The following is a 15,005-nucleotide window of genomic DNA, read 5'->3' as shown; positions in this document are numbered from 1 at the left end:
TAGGAAAGCTACTGGACTGACTGGGAAACGCGAGTATGATAAATAGAGCCTCTGTCTTGTACTGGAATGAGGGGCAGGACACGTTCTGGCTCATACATAGAGACTAAGATGCAATGGTCATATGGTAGGAAGGGTAGTGGGGCAAAATTGGGTTGTGCTTCTATACTAGCAAGGAGAAGACAGAAAGTGTTAGAGCTGCTTTTTTTTTTTTTCCTGCTCATCTGGTCAAGTGAACAAAGGACAAGCAGTAAGTTGCCTGATTGCAAACCTGACACTCGCAAACGAACTCATATTTTGGATAAGGCAAGTAGGTATGAAAGGGTTATTAGAGTATGGCAACAGAGGACTAGCTGAAGAGTGGGAGAGGCATGTTGCTTATAGTTTCATACTTTCTTCTGAACCCTGTGAATCCTAGCTGCTTATCTCCAGCACCAAAGCACAAGAATACTTTTTGTCACCTTGCTTTTGGTAAATGCAGACAACTGTTCCAGGGGAATACTTGTTAAATTATCCACAATGCTACAGATGCGAGGCTGTTTATTTTGGTCATACATTTCAAAGAACAGTTTCTCCAGCAAACAATGTAACAGCTGTGGCTGATAAAACTCCTAGGTATAATCACTATCCTCTTTTTCCTGATAGAGACCGTCACAGATTTACCATTGAGTTTTGGCCTAGTTGCTGGTGCTCTACAGTTAGCCAAAAATAAAATGGAAATGGGTATCCTTAACATGACAAAAGCAAAAGAATAATTTTCAAGGTCACAAAACTGAAGGAATTGCAATTATTGGACCAGAGGAAGGAGCTGTGTCCTACACAGGTATAGGAATGTACTTCGGATGTGACTATATCATTACAGACACATTTCTCCTGTGCATGGCCATATGGATCTTGCCACAAGACTGAGGATTTTGGAAGGTGGACTCCTGTGCCATGGTGAAAGAAGTCCTCTGAAGATCTCTTACGTATTTCAAAGCTGAATTACCAGGAGCATCCGTCAGTTTTGGGTTACTGGCAGCTCTGTTCACTAAGGGCCTGACTGTCTGCAAAACCATCTCTGAAGTCACAGTCCAAAAATTTAGCCTGAGGTTTCTCCTCATACAGAAATCATAGTCAGACCTGGAAATCACTTTAAAAGCATGGGCATCCTTAACCTTTAATATGCAACTGTACAGCGCGCAAGGTACAGACAGCTGCACACCTTCGGCAGAAGGGGTACTTGCAGCTCTTCTACCATGTGTGTTTTTGCAAGGCAACTAACCCATCAAAATTCATTTTTCAAGTAGTGAATGCAGCACTCATGCAAGATGCAAAGCCGACAGGCTTTGGTGTTGGATTTCCTTTCATACGAGCAGCAACCCCTGACAGGGCAAAGCAGGCTCCCTCTGACTGTCTTGCCAGCCCTTCTCAACAGCTGCCTTGAAGACTCAATCCTAAAATTGTAGGGCTGTTCAGTGCCCTTCTCTGTCGATTCAATCGCTGGTCTGTCTGCTCTAACTTTCAGTGAGGATGCCAAGTGAAGTGGTGGTTTCTGTGATGCACACACCTGACCGCCAGGAACTGGAATGAGACCACCAACTTATTTCATGTTGGTTACTGAATAACCACTGGAGGTTTGCAGCTTTCCATCACTACCAGCCTGGACAGGATTCAAACCAGCAACCTCAAGCAAAAATGATCCCTACTTCTGCTACATCCCATCTTCTCTATGTTTTAATGAGCAAGCAGGACAGCCCCCTATTACAGAAAAGCAGCCTTACAGTTGGTTTTAAAGAAGCATTTTTGCTTTTCTGGACTTGAGCCCAAAATTCCATTTGGAGTAACTCTCATTCGTGTCAGCAGAACACCACCAGCCAAATATAAACTTCTTTTTTTTCCCCCTTTAATTGAACTGCTATTCTCTCAAATCAAATGCAAGTGTTATCATCACTCCAAACTAAGAAAGATCACAGGTGAATGTTGCCAGTGAAATTTTAAATCGGCTGAAATAGCTTTACTTTTAGCAGAAAGTATCTTTTTTTGCTGGATTTTTCCTCACCAAGCCAACTGTTAGAATTAAAATAGGGCAGGGTTCTAGACTATCAACTGCAAAAGATGTTTTTTCTCTGATTTCCTCCTGCCTTCAGAAGAGGTATACAGCATCCTCGTTTCTCTAGGCTTTGTTTAACTCTTCACATTAAGGGGGGGGATGATTATGTCAAAAACACCCCCATTTGCCACGGCCGCTCACTTCATTCCCAGGACGACTACAAGCTTTGCTGGCAAGAACAATTCTGTCCTGTCACTGCTGAGCAGGTTTGCTAACACAGCTCTGCAGGTAGCGGCATTTTTAGTATCATTCACACACAGCAAGTCCAAACACCAGAAGAGCAGCATTTACACCCAGCCCGGATGCCTTGAAGTCCTCAGCTCCCAGCAAGTCCTTACCAAAAAAGCCTTGCTACAACCCTTACCAATTAATTTCCAGTCTGCATGGGAGCTTTAAAGAGAGTGGGGTACAGAGATGCTGGAGAATGACAAAATACAGAGTTAAAAAATAGAGTGGAAGTACACAGCTACTGCTCATTAACTGACTTCAGATGATACCAGCTTGCTGGGTTTTTTTCCACAGGTCTGGTGGGAAATGTTTTATTTGCTTAGTAAAGTTTTCACATGCAATATGTTGTTGCTGTTTTGTTTTGTTTCTTAAATCCCTTACCTATATATTTATCATAGACGGATATTATACCCTCGCAGTAAAGAAACACTGCAAAGTGCTAGTTAACTTCTCAGAGCTGACTGAATAACACCATAAATACAAGGGTACTGAAATGACAACAATAAGGGGATCTGTACTTTGAACAATAAATATGAACTGTAGCTGTGCTTTGGATTTTATGCATGCTCTCGCTAATAGGTATTCAGCTTGTGTGGGCCACTGACATTTAAATAAACACATGTGCAGTCCAAGGGGGTTGGCTGCAGAGCCTCTTGTCAATTGAATCCAGCCCTGGGAACACTAATAGAGCGGTTCAGGATTGCAGAAATTCCACACTGGGCTAGTCCTTGGTGGTATCTCTCCTGAAACCATAAGACGTCCTCCATGGCAGGGGGGGGGGGGGGGGGGGGGAAGTGACAATGGGGATGAGGAGGGGTGGAAAACCCAAAAACATGTGGCTTCAAAGAGATTTTGAAAATACTGCAAAGAATAATGTCTGCCAGCCTGCCCTTTTGCAGACTGAAGGAGAACTCAGCTTCTCTGGAACTGAGCTAGCTTGTCAAACTTAACAGTGTTCTTATACCGCATCAGAAAAAACCCCACCTTTTAAACAGAGCCATTATTTTTTTCTTTGCAAAGCAAGGCCACAGAGTACACTCATGTAAATCCATTACTGATATGAAAGGAACAGGCTCCTGGGTTACAGGACCCAGAAGGATCCTGAGACAACAACTTTCTGCAGCACATGACTTCCTCAGGCCATCTCTGCACACAAACACAAGTTTGAGTATGGTGGAATAAGCTCGATTGCATATCTGGAAAGGAGAAGGACTAATGCTGTAAGTCTTTCTTTACCTGTTACAGCAAACCAGTCGGTAGCCCTAGAAATCAAAAATAATTTGGCAGCTTCAGACAAACTGAGGGGCTATAGGCACAATGTTAATCCTCAGCACCTCATTCCAAAGTAAGAGAAAGACGGTGAAATGTCCCGAGCACTTGTTTTGCATGGCGCACGTCAACCACAGGTGATGCCTTGAGTGTTTGTGGGACATCAAATATTCTCCCTCACTGTTGTAGAAAGCATAGTTTCACATCCAGGTGTTACCTTTTCTCAGCACCAGTGCATACTGGTGCAGATGAGGGATAACCCAGGAATAAGAAGACATCAACTCCAGGGCTGTCAGCCTCTGAAAAAGGGAAGTGGGCAGTTAAAAAGAAAAACACCCAACCAAAAAAATAATCCAAAGGGGAATTCATTGAGCTACTTATCACCGAGTTTAACACTGAGCAAAGCAGTAGAGGCTATGTAATAGCATTATAGATAATTAGAAAACTGGGATGAAAAAACATGCTTTTGGTAGCTGGAATCATGCCTCTTGGGGAATTCTTTGTGGGCATCAATGCATATGTAAGTAGGGGCAATTTAGTTGATACCATGTACTCTGGTTTCTGAAAAGCTCCTTCACCAGGGGCTCCTAGGAAATTAATCTCTCCTGGGATTAGAAGAAAGGTTCTCAAGTGAATTCAAAACTGGTAGAAAATAGGAAAGGACAGGTAGAAATAAATGGTTATTTTTCACAGCGGAGGGAATCCCAGTGGAATCCCACAGCAATTTGGGCTGTGACATGTGTTGTTCTCAGAGCCTGAAGGATCTGGAAAAGGGATGTAGAAGCAATTTGCAGAGGATAAAGAAAAAAAAATTTTAAGTAGCAGAAATTAGTGCTATCTATAAAGAGCTGCAGAAGGACTGAAGGACATGGCAGTAAAACAGAGTACCAGGTGCCGATAAACAAGCAGTAGCACAAAAGCAAACTGACCTCACCGTAGTCCCTCCATTAGTTACTACCACTTGGGAAAGAGAGAATTCAAATCAACAAAAACATCAGTTCATTCCCAAACAGTGAGCAAAGAGATGAACAGACTGTAAGGAATTGCCAAGGAAATGGCTTGATAAATCCCTCCCCTTAAGTTATAGTTTACATCTGGCCAGTTCTCTGCCTGAAAAAGAGGTGACTTCTGGATCTGTCACCTTTTCCATTAAATCAGGAGGTATGTGGTGGTGGTGAACGCATCGTCACTCCTTCTAAGAGTACAAGAGCACTGTTTGAGGGACATTCTTAAAATGATGCAGATTAAAAACCAAAACAAAGCACTTTTTCATGCAAATCCTGGACTTCACTACTATAGACCATTGTGGAAGCCAGAAAAGTGAGCATGCTCCAAAGGCAGTGAGCCAAAATAACGGAAGGTAAGCTGAACAAAAAGATCTAGGAAACATAAAAATAGAGAAAAACCTCTAGCTCAGTAAGCTGTTATGCTGCAGTTTGCTAGGAGGGTTTGCTGGAGCCAGCATAACGCCTGTTTTTATGCTCCTTCCATTAAGTGTCTGCTACCAGCCAGTGTCAGAGATAATGCACAAAGCTAGCTGAGCCTTCAGTCTGCCTTCGTACAGCTGCTCTTGCGTTTCACAGATTAACTTTGGATCCGGACATAATTGGTACAGAAAGGAAAACATTGAAAGAAGTCTGGGAGAGAATGTCTAGCATGCGTTCCTAATGGAGCCAGTGCTTTCAAAACAGTTCATCTAAATATAGTTTCCAAAGAAACACTGAAGTCAATAGGATTTAGGCATGGATGTAACTTCTAAAGCATGCTACTGGGGTAGGAAAAAGGAGTACTTGGAGCAAGGGGAATTTTTCCCACAACAACCTTCTTGATGGGGGACAATCGGAGACAGGACCCTTGTGTGTGAAGTGTCTGAGGAACAGACTAGACAAATAAAATGAACAATCACAATAATCAAGTCACTGGAATCAATTACTTCTCATCAGCTGTCATCTATACCTTGTAAAGGAAATTAAAGAAGAAATAATTGAACTACCAGCCAAGCTTGTAACCTGCCATCCTAACCTGGTTTAGTACCTGTTCTTGAATTTTGCATTTAAAAAGGGAGGACATCATATAGATGAATAAGGATATGGCCATAGAGAATCAACATGATTTGTGTAAGGGGAGGTTTTGCCTCACGAAACTATGGTCATTCTGTGAAGGAGTCAGCAAGCATGTAGGTAAGGGAGACAGTTCCTCTAATCTTGGATTTCCTAAAATGTTCCCAGTGTTCTCCTTCACTGAGCACACTGAGATGCCATGGGATAAGAGGAAACGTCCTTGCATGGATTAAAATTAATAAAAAGCAAGAAAGAACACTAAGCACAAGGTACAAAGCCAATGTTAGCCGAGGTTGGTGATCCAGAATTAACTAGGATATTTCAGTACGTGCCCACTTCTGCTTTTGCAGGAGCAGAACGGCACAGCCGCTGTCTCGCCGCGGCTCACCTCCGCAGCAGTGGAGCCTCTTCCCTTGCAGCAGCCACAGAGCTTCCCGTTGCTTTCACTGAAGTCCTGGCTCACCTTCCTTGCCAGCCAGCCAGCGTCATGGATGAGGCTACTTTCCAGCACCTTTCACAAGCGGACAATTCATAAGCATCACTTTTTTTAATTAAAAAACTTTCATTTGCTAGACATTTCCCAGAGCATCCATTTCACGGAGAAATATTTCCAACTGCAGCAATGTCTGCTATCAGCATGCATGCATGCTGAAAAACTTTACGGGTTGCCACCAAGCCTGTCTGATCCAGAGGTTGCTGAAGGCAATGCTGAGGCTGATGGATGCACCTGCCTGGTCTAATTGCTCCATTTAGCAAATCTGGGATGCTAGTTTGGGTGGAGGTGGGTGCTTAACTCTGCCTGAAGGTTGGAAAGCTAGAGGTGCTGCTGTGAGCACAACACAGAGAAAGAAAAAGTAGTATGTCTTGGGGTAGAGGGCTGCCCAAAAAAGCAGACTTGAACTTCAAGGATGATGTTGCATTTATTTACAGAAAAAAAAACCAAACAAAAAAAATCACACAGTCCTCACTCCACTATTGTCCTCCTCCTTGTGAAAACAAACCTGGAATAAGATACAACTGTATAGAAATACATTCAGTGCTTTCAGTTAATGCAAAGATTCCTGTTGATGTCAATAGATATTGGCACAGCCCTCAAGTGAATCCATAAAATACATTTAGATCCAATCACAGAGTTAACCACAGGGCTAGTTGAAGGTGCTTGAAGTCCCCGGCATAATTCCCAACATAGCTAGCATGTGGACAGCAGCATTCCCAACTGTCCTGATCCAGCCACAGTACTGTGCTCCTAGCTGCCCTCCTCAGGAGCAGGGACCTCATCGGGTTATGGGTTTCTCTGAGGGATGAGCATCACCTTGCTGGAGAGGCCGGGAGCCTTGCTGGGGGCATTGCAGGTAGAGGATCCAGCCCCAAATTCTCACGCAGTGCCCGCCAGGAAGCACAATTTCAGGTGCCAAATCTAAGAGTGGTCTTAGGGAATATATGCAAACACCTGCCTAAAAAGCAACTGAATTGAGACCGCCAACTCATTTTGCACAGACTACAAAATATTTACTATGATTTCCATTTCCCCAGCAAGTGAGGCTCAGATGTCATATTGATTGGGTGCAATGTAAGAAGCTTGACAGACAGAAACGATGCAGAGCAATCTGGAAAGCATGGGAAGCTGGGCTCCACAAAACAACACATATTTTTCAAGACAACCAAATGCAAGTATCTGCATGTAGGAACAAGAGCACACGTTGCATTTCAAGGACAAGGGACTGCATTCATCGGTGACTGAAACCAGAGTCCCTGGCAAATAACTACCTGCACAGGAACCTGCAGGAAGAGGGGGAGAGCTCATTTCAATACTTGGATACATACATGGCAGAAAATCAGCAAAGCACATTGGCAAGACCATGGCTGGAAGAGTGCAGAAAGCACATCTGGAAAGCAGCTATTCAGGGAAGAGGCACAGATCTCAGCTGAAGCCTGGAAAACCTGCCCTGAAGACCAAGGCTGAAAAAACTCACCTCATCTTGGGCTGGGCTGATGGTCTGACGAGTCCATAACAACGTATATTGGAAGAGCAAGAGGAGAGATTTCTAGAAAAAGAGGTCTCCTGAATTTAGGAGAAATGGGAACCCAGTGGCTGAGCACAGCAGGACTCTGTCTCCGGACTAGTAGTGAAACGTTCATGTGCTAACAACAAGAGTAATTGAAACAACCCTGCCGTGCAGCAGAGTCTTCCCTAGCCACCACCAGACCAGTCTGTAAGTCCAAAAGAGATATTTCACTAAACAGCTGGGTCCAAAGGGAACCCCCAGGAAACCTATTGTTTAAAAACCTGCATCCTTCTTGAGCATCGCAGCAACACCTACTTTCTGAACCAAGATCAGATTTTCTACCCTTAGATTTTCACATGCTTAACAGTAAAAAGTTCCCAGAGTGGCTGTATTATTTTCTTTCCATGTGTTACTAGACAATCTTATGTTTTCATTTGTCTGTAGTTACCAGGTAGCTGAATTTATTTCAGTTAGGGGAATATTTCCTTCAAGAACTGAAGATAGCCAAATGCCCAAAAAGAGCATTTTAATTCTGTGAGAAGCAGATATTATGATAATATCTGCTATATATTTAGGTGATCTACTGCTATGCCTTAGGTTCTGTGTTTAAACAGCTGACTGGTGTTATGGAGCATTATGTGGATTTGTTTACACTCACCTGAGTTATTGTTAACAAGAATTCTTTGTTAAGCATCACAGGACTATATTTCTTTGTGATGGAAAGGTGATACCATTACACTGCAAGCAAAACTAACCCAACGTTTTCCTCTGATGGACTGATTGCTGTTATCAGGGAACCCTGTGATCCCTGCCTGCAGCACAAGATGCTGCTATGCAAAACACAGGATCCAAGAAATTAAAACAACAACAACAACAACAAAAACTATCCACCCTTTAGACAAGTGCCCCTTTCCATCTTCAACAAGATAGCAAATCAAACTTAATTCAAATCAAAATTACCTCAAATAGTGGCTGCAGCGTGCTTGTGACTGTTCAGGAAATTATGCTGGAGAGGAGAAGGGCTTGAGAATTTGGGGACAGGGAAACATCTTGTATGGGATTGAGACAAAACCAAGGACCTGCAAAAGACTTGGATGAAATGCACAGGATCAGCAGGGCCTGTCTGGGACCATGCCTCTAGCCCGGTCCCACCACAGGCTTTGTCCTGCAGCAAGCGGCGAGTGTGCTGATCCCACCTGGGTGACCCCAATTCTGGTTCTGCCTCTGGAAAATAACCCACCTATCCAACAGAGCTGCAGCAATTGCAGCTGTTACAAGCACCAAGTCTTGGGCTATGAGACAGAGAAACCTCTTTAGAAGCTGAAAGGTGCAGAGCAGCATCTTCATTTCCCTCCCCATTAATTTATTTCCAGCTTTTTTAAGATGGATTCTCTTGTGATCAGTTATTCCTTGACAGTACTGCACTTTCAGTAAGAAACCGGTCTCCTTCACCAGTCCCAATGGACATGACTGAAAAACAGCCTTTCCCTTGCAAGTTAATTATAGGAGAAAGCTGTTGTCTGCTTAACTCCTTCCTCAGGCAACCTACACAAGAAGCTTGGCCACAGGAATCCCCTGTGCAGTCAGTCTCGCTTTGGAAGTTGATAAGAATAAGAGAGAGATAAATCAGGGGATGCACATGGGAATGTTGTCCTCACTGCTCAGCTGAGCTGTTAAGCCCATAGCCACCAGACCTTACTATTTCTTTCCAGAGCCTCTGGCCAAAACCACTTGTGATCTTAAAAGATGTGTGCCTATACCAGTTAACTCTTACATGGCCCTTGCTTCTTATTAATTGTACATGCCACCATGTACACAGACACTCCTGACTCAGTCCCTTGAGGTCTTTTGCACTTTCAGGCACTGGCAGTTTTAATGTTTGCTCCTTCTAGATGGCCAAAGCAGCAGTAAATCCTAATCCACAGATGCTTAAAACTACTAGCATTTGATTCTTTCATTACTGGATACCTGCTGAGAGCTGCCTATGTTGATATTTTACTGACAGCAGAACAGTTCATACACTGTTATTATCTGAAGCCACTTGGAAAAATTACACATCCAGAAGGCTGTCATGAAGACATCCTGAAGATGGAAGCTGCCATCAATGATGCCAGTGTTTCAGGATGTAATCTAGGACGCCATTCATGGTTAGACCATCTATGCTAGTTTAAAACAAGTGCAATTAATCATATCACTCATAGCCAGAGTACCGTCCAACAGGTAACAATGCTTTTTATAAACAGACAGTACAAACAGTACCTTTATGACCACCCAGATCGCATAATGCTTTTGTCTTTAATGTGCTCACAGTTTCTTACTGTCACTTCTCAGCTCGTTATATGATCTGTAATCATAACTTTCTTGTAGTATCCCCAGTAAAATTGTCATATCTGAGTGCAATTTTCTATGAGCAATTTCTATGAGTTTAAATTCTTTTAATCTGACTGGCTGGGTAGTCTTTCACAGTTCCAATAATGTCCTTAAATAAGCCCACTAGTCCACATTGAGGAAAACAGCTGCTTCAGAAGTAGGAAGCAATTTTGCACTGGTTCACAGGATAGGAAGGTACAAGTGCTTAGAAAGACAAAGGTAAGTGTAAGCTAAACCGTGTGTTGAAAAGGTAACGTCAATGTTCCCCCCCCCCGCCCCCGTTTATAGTGCTTCCAAAGTACTCAAACTTAATTTTTCTCCTTTTGTTCTCTCCCACAGCAAACATGAATCCCTCCCTTCCCCACCTAGCCCCTTGCCATGAGCAGAGATGAAATAAACAGCTGGGTTACGCCTGCCAACAGCAATTTTGCCTCCCAGCAGTGCCAAAAACACCGTTGTCTGCATCCTGGCATCAGCCATTTTAGCATAGCCTCAGGAACAGGATTTGCACAGCCAGCAATAGAAAGAACTTGGCTTTTTGTATGTCCGACCAAAATAATGGCTATTTAAAAATATCACTGGCAAGGGAATGGCAGAGAGTGCCTTAAAATATACATCAAACTACTTAAAATCTGCAGGGACTCAACAAGACATCAGAGGAGAGCGGTTTAACATTACAGACAGCAAAGAGGGTCATTGTTAGAGCTACACGGAAAGAAAAGTACTTCCTTTTCAAAGGGGAGTCGGAAATAGAGTTTAGTTTCAAGGGGTTTTTTGGTTGGTTTGAGGTTTGGATTTTCTTTTTTTAACCTTCTCTGTGGAAGGGGAGGCAGCCAAGCACCAGGATGGTGCTGCCAGTCGGCTCGGGGAGAAGCGCCTTGCCCAGCAGCAGAGAGCTTTGGAAAGAGATGCCAGGGCAGTCCTATCCTCTCCCCAGCAGGCAGCCAGAAGAAGAAAAGCAGTGAGAAAGTAGGTAGGCATCCAATGGAAACCCGCTTGGGTTCCCCTGCAGCTTCCTTGAAGTCAAACTGAGCCTGCGAAACATTTCAACATCAGCACAAGGGGGGGGTAGGGGGTGGGGGTGGGGGGTGTTTGACCCCATCAGAATTACCATTTACCTGGAGAGTTTCTCATGGTTGTTACAAGCTGCGAGGAGCAGGTAACACAGCAGAGGTTGTCTTGGCAGGTGCCAGGAGGTAGCCCAGCCACATACTGATCTTCAGGGTGCTCTTCTCTTCAAGAACATGCCAGTTCCAGCCCCTGTGAAAACACACAGGGAAGAGGGGGTTATGTAGTCAGGAGCAAGACAAACTGGTAGCAAGAAGGCACTTGCATGAAAGAGCACGCTTTCTGCTCAGGCTCAGCTTGCAAGAAGCTTTTAAGAACTCTCTCTTTCCTGGGGTGGAAACTTCATGGACCCTGGAGCAACGAGGAGAATATTTCAGGAGGACCCAGAGGCAGTGCCAGGAAGGCAGCCTGAGATCCCCTGGTTGCAACACCAGCAACATCTACAGCTTCACCTGCTCTGCTGCATTTTACAAGCCTGGAACAGTCTCCTGCTATCGCCTTGCTGACAGCAGTCACTCTAGGGAGCCTGACAGCAAGGACGAGCGCTTATTAACACAGGTCAGCTCAAGAGTAGCCAGGTTCACAGAGACTGGCTTCCTGCCATCTCCACCTCCTCCAGAATGTTTCTGCTCCTCTTTTCTGTGTCTGTGAAGCTTCTGGGCTAAGAAAGCAGAACAAAAGAGCCAGCAGAAAGAGCCTGACTCCCCAGCACCAAGGATTTCTACAAAAGGCCCTACTGCAGAAGGGGCAGAGTACAAAATGTATACAGAACTGGCCATGAGCAGTAGAGGTATGGAAAATAAATACTCGCTAGGCCTGCCAAAGGGGATGGAATGGGAAGGGATGCTGTTGCCAGGATTACACCTGAAGCAGCCAGCGGTAGTAAGAACAGCCTAGAGTGGTAGCCAGGACAGAACCAAGCTGCAGGGGTACTGGGCTTTACTGGGCCAAGAGTTAGGAATGGGGTTAACAAGGTGTAAAGCGGAAACATGCATGGTTAATTTTGAATCTGTAACATGTTGGCTTTGGGGTAGGATTCCTGCAAATGGAGAAAGCCATGGACATCTAGAGGTCTAACTCTAGAGGAATGCCTCCAAATAGCCAGGATAGGAGAACAAGTTAAAGAGCAGCCACTCATGCAGAAGAGTCAAAGCACAGAATGACCGATGTGGAAGGAGAGAGACAACTCCACTGGAGTGAGCATCATGTTTTCAGTACCAAGACGTCTGGAGAAAGGTGCCTGCAGCATAGCTCAGGCAGATCTGAAGATGTTCATGGACTGCAGAAGAAAACCAGCACCAGGTACACTGCCAGCACGTTTGATCGAGGCCAATGCTAGAAGCAGAGGAGCCCAGAAAACACTTGCGGTTTGATGCAGGACAAAGAAATAAATTACATGAGCAATAAAGAATAACAGAGATTTACACATGGACCCACAAGCTTCCCTTACAGCAACCACACACAAACAAGTCGGAAACCAGTTCAAAGACTGCAAGAAATGAGGAACTACAAGATCTAACAGACACATGAGCTAAGATAACCATTTCCTATGCTCCAAACTACCCAGTTCTCCTCTGCTGAGGAGTTGACCAGAGAGAATTCAGGCAGATACAGTCTATTTCTACATGGATCAGTAGTGCTGTACCAGAGCAGTGGGTTCATAGAGCGAAACAGTTGCTCTGTATCCAGGCTATATATGTTTTAGCATTTAACTTTGGATAGCTCTAGTCTGCTCCTGTGACCTGGATGCCTGTTAACAATGGTCATGCATTACACGCCTGATCTAAAAGAAAACGTTTCTCTGAACGCACCCATAGTTAATGTGGTCTTCTGCAGGCAGGTGCCAAGCAAGCTCTGCCCCCAGGCTGAGCTCATGCTACATGGGAGCCCACAGCAGTGCAGTTCGCACAGATGTTTCAGCATCGGCTGGGCTCATCGCTGGGATGGTGCCAGCATCAGGACAGGAAGGGGCTTGGGGAACGTGGGTCTGTATTTGGGTCAGAAACCTTTTGCTCAAGTGAGTTTCCAGTTTCCAGGGGGTGTGGCAATAAGCAGAGAAAAGGGTCGTCTTGAGGGAAATAGCACATATGTAGCTTCTGCATAGCACACATAGCTTTATCCAACTTTGAGCCTTTTGAAGGGCAGTATATCCTACACTATCCCCCCTGTTTCCTCAGCAGATCTCTCTCTCTCTCTGCTGGTACCTTAGCCTAATCACCTGCCTGTGCGCTACCTCCTTAGGACTGGATCACTGTGAACATGAGAAGAGGACAAACAAGCTTGTTACTGATGTGTTTTGGCATTCCTCCATTTATTATTGATGTAGTGTGTAAATGATGGCCTGCTGTCCATTTCCTCTATTGTAAAGTGTTAATATCAATTATTAAAAATAGTCTGAGGCACGAAATATGGGGCATAAAAACACTTGCCCATGAGTGATGGACACGCAGCTACAATACAGCTACAACCTTAATGTGACAGCTCTGAAGGCTGGTGCTGACTGCTCGTACAAGCGATGGCAGCCTCTGCAATGCCATTTCCTTCCCCTGCTGAGGCACGGGGGTGGCACTGCTGGAGGGGTGCTCTCTGGAAGTGAGAAACTGCCAGGATGCACGTTACAGGTAGAGCTTTCCAAGGTGGACTGAAGATGCAACACTTGACATGGGCAGGGGCCAAAAAAAAAGAGGACTGATATCTTTCAAAAAGGGAAGTGCTGTCCCACTGAAGCATGGATTGCATGGCCGCAACCAGAAGCAAAAGGTCTCATGTCCTCTCATCCCACTGCAGGCCCCTAATTCTATAGCACATCAGGTCCCAGCACCACACAACCACAGGGAACAGCTCACTGTAACGCAGGGAAATGCTGCACATGCAGGAGGGCGGGGGGGGATGAGAAAAAGAAAAAACAAGTGCCATTGCTCACTTATTCAGGGTTTCAGCTACTTCCCCCACAGGAAAAAAGAATCCTTGGGGCTGGAGCACACACTCCAAGGAAGAGGAGGGCCTGATCCTCTCCAGGTGGTAGGAAGCCTTTGGAGCCCAGCGTCTGATTCCAGCTCAGCCATTTCAAGCCATCTATTCAGCATGGTGGGTCCCAGGTACACACTAGCCAGTTTGCTGTTTTGTTCTGGGGACTGTTTTCATGCAGGCAGGAGATGCACAAAGCCTGCAGTTCAGCCTTTGCCACCTACAGTCCTCCAGGGCAATGAACCACCCCCATCAGTATAGACATGCCCCCATTTCTCATGCAGGACCATATATTTCCATTCCTTAAGGGCCCCTGGGACTGGCACCCTATCAGGGCAAGAAGGAATCCCCTTGTCTGGGATATGCTGTTGGAGAACCATGACATGGACCATTACAGCAAAAAGACAGGTTATTGAACTCAATGTCTTAAATTTGCATCACTGGGAGCCACACAGCAGTGTGCCAGAAGCTGTACACCACAGAGCCAGAGGTCCCTTTCCCAGAGTCGGCAAGAAGCATGAGGTGGAGGAGAGCCACAGACCACATGGACCAGCCCAACATACCTTGAAGTGCACTGCCTTGAAAAAAGCCTGATGAGATGAGGGACACCAAAGCCAGGCTTGCAGCAGTCCCATAAACTTCATGGCAGTGCAACCCTAACCCCATGAGACAAAGAGGACCCAACACGTGATGGAGATGTTTTGGCAAGCATCCCTTGGCTATATAGAAAACAGTTCTTAGAACTGCAGGTCTGGAGCAGAGTTTTCCCTCCCTCCCTCCTCCACCCTCTTCTTTCTGGGGATGGCAGGCAAGGAGCAAATGCTGGGTTTATTCATCCCCTCTCCATTGATTGCGGCATGCGTCACAGACGGCACGAGTGTGGGAGGTGCAAGCGTGCCTCACAGTCAAATCACCAGCCTTTCAGCTTAATAACACCTCAGGGGGATA

The sequence above is a fragment of the Buteo buteo genome, chromosome 5 (assembly GCF_964188355.1).
Source record: "Buteo buteo chromosome 5, bButBut1.hap1.1, whole genome shotgun sequence".
Lineage (NCBI taxonomy): Eukaryota > Metazoa > Chordata > Aves > Accipitriformes > Accipitridae > Buteo > Buteo buteo.
The sequence above is the reverse complement of the archived record's forward strand: the minus strand, read 5'-3'. Positions refer to the sequence as shown.